Source organism: Pezoporus wallicus, unplaced genomic scaffold (assembly GCF_028554395.1).
Source record: "Pezoporus wallicus isolate ANWC-B61680 ecotype Strahan unplaced genomic scaffold, APGP_CSIRO_Pwel_v1 contig_11133, whole genome shotgun sequence".
Taxonomy (NCBI): Eukaryota; Metazoa; Chordata; class Aves; order Psittaciformes; family Psittacidae; genus Pezoporus; species Pezoporus wallicus.
The window spans coordinates 2416329-2423827 of NW_026636583.1; positions in this window are offsets into that span (position 1 = coordinate 2416329).

The following is a 7499-nucleotide window of genomic DNA, read 5'->3' on the forward strand; positions in this document are numbered from 1 at the left end:
CCCTGCGGAAGCAGCGGGGAGGGAAGGGTCCAGCTTTGCCAGGTGGGGAATGTCTCATCTGGGAGGCAAGAGCATCTCCCTGTGCCCAGCGTCGCTCCGTGGCTCTGGAAAGCTCCTGTTCCCACACAACCCGTTCTTTTCCAGCCCTGTCAGAGCCAGAGCCATAAACCCCAAACAAGGAGGTGCCTGAGCGGCGGTGCAGGTGGGAAGCAGCACCCATGGGTGTCCTCACCGGGATGCGGATGAACAGGGATGATTCCCGGTCACCAGGCTCGGGCAGGCGCCGCTGCTCCGTGGCTCCGCTTGGAACCCGACACAGTCTGGGCTCTGTGCCCCCTTTCACAGCAAGCCCTGACCTAGATTCCCTGCTCCATGAAGCCGCCTGGGCTCTGCTCTCCCTGCGCCTGGAAAGGGCCCAGCGGAGCCGTGCTGGCTCCGGCCAGTGACGCCAGTGGCTGATGGAGGCTGATGGAGCCCTCTCACGTTGTGCCAAGGGCAAGTCCCAGGTCCAAGGTGCCGATGGAGCAGCGGGAGGAGCGGCCGGTGGGGCTCTCTCTGCTCCCAGATGCAGTGGCGATGGCCTTTGGGCAGCTTCAGCCCAGAGCAGCACTGCTGAGCCCCAGGCATGAACCATCCCGTGGCCTGGGTGACATGGGGGGCACAGCATTGCCCAGGGGTGCAGTGGGGGGAAGCATGGCTGGGTGGGCTCCATAGAGTTCCACATTGGTTTGGGTTGAAGGGACCTTAAAGCTCATCCAGTTCCAACCCCCTGCCACGGGTAGGGACACCTTCCACTAAAGCATCCATCTCTCCCTCCGTCCATCCCTCCCTCCCCCTCCATCTGTCCATCCATCCATCACTTCCTCTATCCCTCCATCCCTCCCTCCCTCCCTCCATCCATCCCACCCTCCCTCCATCCCTCCCTCCATCCATCACTTCCTCTATCCCTCCCTCCTCCCTCCCTCCCTCCATCCCACCCTCCCTCCATCCCTCCCACCCTCCCTCCATCCGTCCCACCCTCCCTCCCTCCCTCCATCCATCACTTCCTCTATCCCTCCATCCCTCCCTCCCTCCCTCCATCCATCCCACCCTCCCTCCATCCCTCCCTCCTCCATCTTCCTCCCGTCCCTCCTCCCTCCCTCCCTCCCTCCCTCCATCCATCCCACCCTCCCTCCATCCCTCCCTCCATCCATCACTTCCTCTATCCCTCCATCCCTCCCTCCCTCCCTCCATCCCACCCTCCCTCCATCCCTCCCTCCATCCATCACTTCCTCTATCCCTCCCTCCCTCCCTCCCTCCATCCATCCCTTTCTCCCTCTCTCTCTCCCTCCCTCCCTCCCTCCATCCATCCCTTTCTCCCTCTCTCTCTCCCTCCATCCCTCCCTCCCTCCCTCCATCCCACGCTCCCTCGATCCCTCCCTCCCTCCATCACTTCCTCTATCCCTCCCTCCCTCCCTCCCTCCATCCATCCCTTTCTCCCTCTCTCCCTCTCTCCCTCCCTCCCTCCCTCCATCCATCACTTCCTCTATCCCTCCCTCCCTCCCTCCATCCATCCCTCTCTCCCTCCATCCCTCCCTCCATCCTCCCCTTCCTCCCTCCATCCATCCCTTTCTCCCTCTCTCCCTCCATCCCTCCCTCCATCCTTCCCACCCTCCCTCCATCCATCCCTTTCTCCCTCTCTCTCTCCCTTCCTCCCTCCCTCCATCCTTCCCACCCTCCCTCCCTCCATCCATCCGTGGCTCCCCAGCAGACCCAGGCTGCACTTGGTATCAATCCCAACCCTGGGCACTGGTGGCAAATCCCCCACTGAAGAGCCAGAAGCAGCATTAAGCAGCCTGCGCAGCTCGCCCCACGCCATGCTCTCAGGACACAAAGGCAGCAGCAGGGAGCTGGGATCGTTGCGGGGACCCCCATGAGCATCGCTCCAGAGGCTGCCTGCCCCCCCCCCCGTGTGCCCCAAGCCCCCCGTTCTGTTTCAGGTGGGATGGATCCTCTTTCCCCAGTGTTGCTGTTCCCCTTTCCCGTCCCCCACCATCCCCTGCGTGCTGCAGGACATCAGCGCTCGCTTCTGCTTTTCCCCCAGCCCAAACCAGCCCCGAGCCCGCACTGGGGGCACCGGGGGGTTACAAACACACACACACACACACGGTTCCTCTTTCTGAGCCGTTGGAGCCGGTCCAGGGACTCTTCAATGGGGCTGAGCCGAGGGGCCGTGGGTGCAGCTGTGGGGCTGCAGGGCACAGATGTCACCCGTGGCACCACGGGCTGGATCTGGAGCATCCTCTGTGGGATGCGGGCTCCGTGCCTGGACCAACCCAACATCCCCGTGTTGCTGTGTCCCTGCGGATGCGGGGGGCTTGGTGTGGATACAGGGATGGAGCAGGGGTTCTGCATCCTGGGGATCCCCATTGGCTTCCCGCCTCGGTCCTGCCTTTCCCTGGTGAACTCCCAGCCAGCAGCTGGGCTTCCCCACGTACACACTCGTCTCCCACTCCAAATCCCTTTGGGAGCCATGGGATTGATCCCAGCCAGGGAAGGGGCAGGGCGGGCTCTTCCCCAGACCGACCAGCCTCCTCCTGCTTCCTCTGGGGCCAATTTCAGAGCCCCTCATTGCATCCCTCCCCTGGAAACGGGTCCCTTGTTTTCTGCCTCATTATCCCGGCTCATTTGGATGCTCCCAGCTGGGAAGCAGCTCCCGGGGTTCCCTTTACACACCATAGGTGCCAGCCACCAGCCTCCCCGGCCATGGGGCTTCCCTCCATCCCCTCCTCATCACCTCTTGAGCCTCTTACGCTGCTTGTTTCCACCCTCAGCGCCAGGAATTCCCCCTGGGACAAAGCTGCTCCTCACCACAGCAGAGCCCAGGGAGCCCCACTCCAGCCCCACAGCAGCTCCCTGCCTCCCAGGGGCTCCATCCCCATGGCCAGGCCCATCCCAGGGGGATCCCATGGGGATGTGAAGGGAAGGCTGTGGTCCTGGGGGTTCCCCTGCACGCACAGGATGACACGGGGACACGTGTGTGTGCTTGGGGACAGGGGACGTGCGGGGCTGAAGGACCAAATCCCATCGTGGGATTTGGGAGGGAGCCGCATCCCATCCCATGGCCCTGAGCTCCCCGCCCGGCTGGGACACAACGGATGCTTCCCAAGGGATAAAGGGCCCAAGAGCTGCTGCTGTCCCCGCGGCTGTGACCGCCTCTGGGGCCCCAGCGTGTGATGTCCGTGCTGGCACCCAGCGAGCCTGGGAGCTGGGGACGGATCCGGCCTCCATCCCTCCCTCGTGCTCCTGCCCGGAAACAGGAGGGGCAGGAACCCTCCTCCTCCCTGCTCCTGCCTCATTTTCCCTTGCCCTGCCCAGGGCTGCTCGGGGACCTGCTTCCCACCCTGCTAACCTCACCCTGGGCTCCGTCCAGCACCATCTGCCGCTTGGAAAAACCCTGCTCCCTAAGCTGCTCTAATCCCTGAATCCTATCTGCGTCCTGCACTCAGCTGCCAGCGAGGAGCATCTTCCCCCGGGCCGCCCTCCCTATGGCATTCCCGGCTTTTCCCTGCCCCGTGGTGCTGGGACCGGGTGGGCGCTGGGCAGGATCCATCCTGCGCTGCGGGAAGATGCCGAATGCTTGGAGAGAAGAGGGAAGACAAGCACCGAATGATGCTCGATGCTTCCTCCTCCCTCCCGTCCTCTCGGCAGCCAGGGCAGGAGCGCAGGATGTGACCCGGGATCAGGAGGCAGCAAAAGGGGGCAGACCCCGGGGGCCGGGACCTGGCAGCAGAAGAAAGGGAGCGAGGGGCCGCGGGGGGGGGCAGATGGAGCTGCGATGGAAGGGCTGAACCCGGCGGCTCAGGAAACTGGGGGGGTTGGGGGGGGCTCCCCCCGCTCTCCCCATTGAGGAAGCGCAGGGGGGAGCTTCCCGGAGGATGCGGGGCATGGGGGGGGGGGAGGAAGAGCCGGACACAGCTGCACAACATCTGGCAGCGGCGTGCCCCCCCCCCGGGACCAGCGCGGCGCTTCCTGCCGCCCCTCTGCGGCCAGATGTGCGCCCGCTCCCCCCGGCGCTGAGCCCGGCGGCCCCCGGCCTGCGGGGTGGGATGTGCCCAGCGCCTGCTCCCAGTTCAGGCCCAGTTAGCTCCAGTTTAGCCTCGATTCAGTCCCAGTTCAGTCCCAATTCAGTCCCAGTTCAGTCCCATTAGCCCCAATTCAATCTCAATTCAGTCCCAGTTCAGTCCCATTAGCCCCAATTTAGTCTCAGTTCAGTCTCAGTTCAGTCCCAATTAGCCCCAATTTAGTCTCGATTCAGTCCCAATTCAGTCCCAGTTCAGTCCCAGCTCAGCCCCAGTTAGCCCCAATTTAGACTCAATTCAGTCCCAGTTCAGCCGCAATTCAGTCCCAGTCCAGTCCCAGTTAGCCCCAATTTAGTCTTGATTCAGTCCCAATTCAGTCCCAGTTCAGCCCCAATTCAATCTCAGTTCAGTCCACTTCAGTCCCAATTCAGTCCCAATTCAGTTCCAGTTAGCCCCAATTCAATCACAATTCAGTCCCAGTTCAGTCCCAATTCAGTCCCAGTTCAGTCCCAGTTAGCCCCAATTCAATCTCAATTCAGTCCCAGTTCAGTCCCAATTCAGTCCCAGTTCAGTCCCAATTCAGTCCCAGTTCAGTCCCATTTAGCCCCAATTCAATCTCAGTTCAGTACAGTTCAGTCCAGTTCAGTCCCAATTCAGTCCCAATTCAGTTCCAGTTCAGTCCCAGTTAGCCCCAATTCAATCTCAATTCAGTCCCAGTTCAGTCCCATTAGCCCCAATTTAGTCTCAGTTCAGTCTCAGTTCAGTCCCAGTTCAGTCCCAGTTAGCCCCAATTTAGACTCAATTCAGTCCCAGTTCAGTCCCAATTCAGTCCCAGTCCAGTCCCAGTTAGCCCCAATTTAGTCTTGATTCAGTCCCAATTCAGTCCCAGTTCAGCCCCAATTCAATCTCAGTTCAGTCCAGTTCAGTCCCAATTCAGTCCCAGTTCAGTCCCAATTCAGTCCCAGTTCAGTCCCAGTTAGCCCCAATTCAATCTCAGTTCAGTCCAGTTCAGTCCCAATTCAGTCCAGTTCGGTCCCAATTCAGTCCCAGTTCAGTCCCATTTAGCCCCAATTCAATCTCAGTTCAGTCCAGTTCAGTCCCAGTTCAGTCCCAGCTCAGTCCCAATTCAGTCCCAGTTCAGTCCCAGTTAGCCCCAATTCAATCTCAATTCAGTCCCAATTCAGTCCCAGTTCAGTCCCAGTTAGCCCCAATTCAATCTCAATTCAGTCCCAGTTCAGTCCCAATTCAGTCCCAATTCAGTCCCTGTTAGCCCCAATTCAATCTCAGTTCAGTACAGTTCAGTCCAGTTCAGTCCCAATTCAGTCCCAATTCAGTCCCAGTTCAGTCCCAATTCAGTCCCAGTTCAGTCCCATTTAGCCCCAATTCAATCTCAGTTCAGTACAGTTCAGTCCAGTTCAGTCCCAATTCAGTCCCAATTCAGTTCCAGTTCAGTCCCAGTTAGCCCCAATTCAATCTCAATTCAGTCCCAGTTCAGTCCCATTAGCCCCAATTTAGTCTCAGTTCAGTCTCAGTTCAGTCCCAGTTCAGTCCCAATTAGCCCCAATTTAGACTCAATTCAGTCTCAGTTCAGTCGCAATTCAGGCCCAGTTCAGTCCCAGTTAGCTCCAATTTAGTCTCGATTCAGTCTCAATTCAGCCCCAATTCAGTCCCAGTTCAGTCCCAATTCAGTCCCAGTTCAGTCCCAATTCAGTCGCAGTTCAGTCCCAGTTAGCCCCAATTTAGTCTAGATTCAGTCTCAATTCAGTCTCAATTCAGTCCCAATTCATTCCCAGTTCAGTCCCAATTCATTCCCAGTTCAGTCCCAATTCAGTCCCAATTCATTCCCAGTTCAGTCCCAATTCAGTCCCAGTTCAGTCCCAGTTAGCCCCAATTCAATCTCAATTCAGTCCCAGTTCAGTCCCAATTCAATCTCAATTCAGTCCCAGTTCAGTCCCAATTCAGTCGCAGTTCAGTCCCAGTTAGCCCCAATTTAGTCTAGATTCAGTCTCAATTCAGTCTCAATTCAGTCCCAATTCAGTCCCAGTTCAGTCCCAGTTCAGTCCCAATTCAGTCCCAGTTCAGTCCCAGTTAGCCCCAATTCAATCTCAATCCAGTCCCAGTTCAGTCCCAGTTCAGTCCCAGTTCACCAGCGCTCCCAGGACCCCGCGGACCCCATAACACCCAGGGGACATGTGGCCCCGTCACCTCTGTCATCCCCACCCTTTGATGGCTTTCCTGGCTCCCATGGTGGGGACCATCAGCTTTGTGTCCCTACATGGGCTCTATTCCCATTACCCAGTGCCAGCGTCCAGGACCACCCTATCCCACCCGATTCCTTGTGCCTGGCATCCTTGCGGACGCAGACTGCCCCAGGCAGGGAGCTGCCCATCACCCAAATAGCCGGGTAAGGTTGAAAAGCAAGGCAGGATTAGCCGCGGGCAGGGAAAATAGCTCCAAAATAGCTTCCTGGGATTAAAAATAGCCAGCGGACCCCAGCTGGGCCCCGCCGCCCGCTCCCTCTCTATGGGACAATTAGGGGCATTAAGGGGAGCTCAGGGCTCCTCGGAGCCATCTGGCCCCTTGGCTGCAGGATCAGGCCCATCCCGGGTGATCCCAGCCAGCCCCACGGTGGGGATGGACCCCAAAGCTCCGTTATCCTCCTTCACAGGGCAAGCGGTGCAGTGGAGCCGACACGGGGGAGGGAAGGGATGGGATCCACAGGGGTCTGGACAGGCTGGAGAGGTGGGAGCATCCCTGGCAGTGTCCAAGGCCACGTTGGACACAGGGGCTTGGAGCAAGCTGCCCCAGTGGAAGGGGTCCCTGCCCGTGGCAGGGGTTGGAGCTGGAGGAGCTTTAAGGTCCCTTCACCCCAAACCACGCTGTGGTTCTGTGATGTCCCCAGGGATGCTCCCGGCTGTCCCAGGGCGCACATCGGGGTTTCCCCTGCGGGCCGGATCAGTCCCGGCTGGCGGCAGGCACGGGTCAGCCCAGCCGGGAGCAATGCACTGGGGCTGCCCCACTCCCAGCACTGGAAACCCCAAACTGGGGCGATGCTGGGCCCCCCTCCCCGTCCCGGACAGCCCCGGGGGTTGTGCCCCGTGTTGTACCCCATAAACTCCCATCCCTCTCGTCTTGGTCGGGGCTGTTTGACCCCGGGACTGAGCTGGGATCCCCCTTACCCTGCTTGGGAGACCCCCGGGACAACGGGAATCCAACCTGAGCCCCAGTGCCCGGCGATGGCTGTGCCATGGTGGGTGCCGAGCAGGGATGTGGCTGCTGCCATCGCCTCCTGTTGGGGACCGGAGACAAAGGTGGTCTTGGTGATGGGGAGCAAGGACCAAATGCCCCCGCTGAGCACCGTGTCCTCGGCACAGCCCCGGCTTTGACATTTTCACCTCCACCTCCTGTTTTCTGCTCTCCTCCCACCCAGCGCTTGGA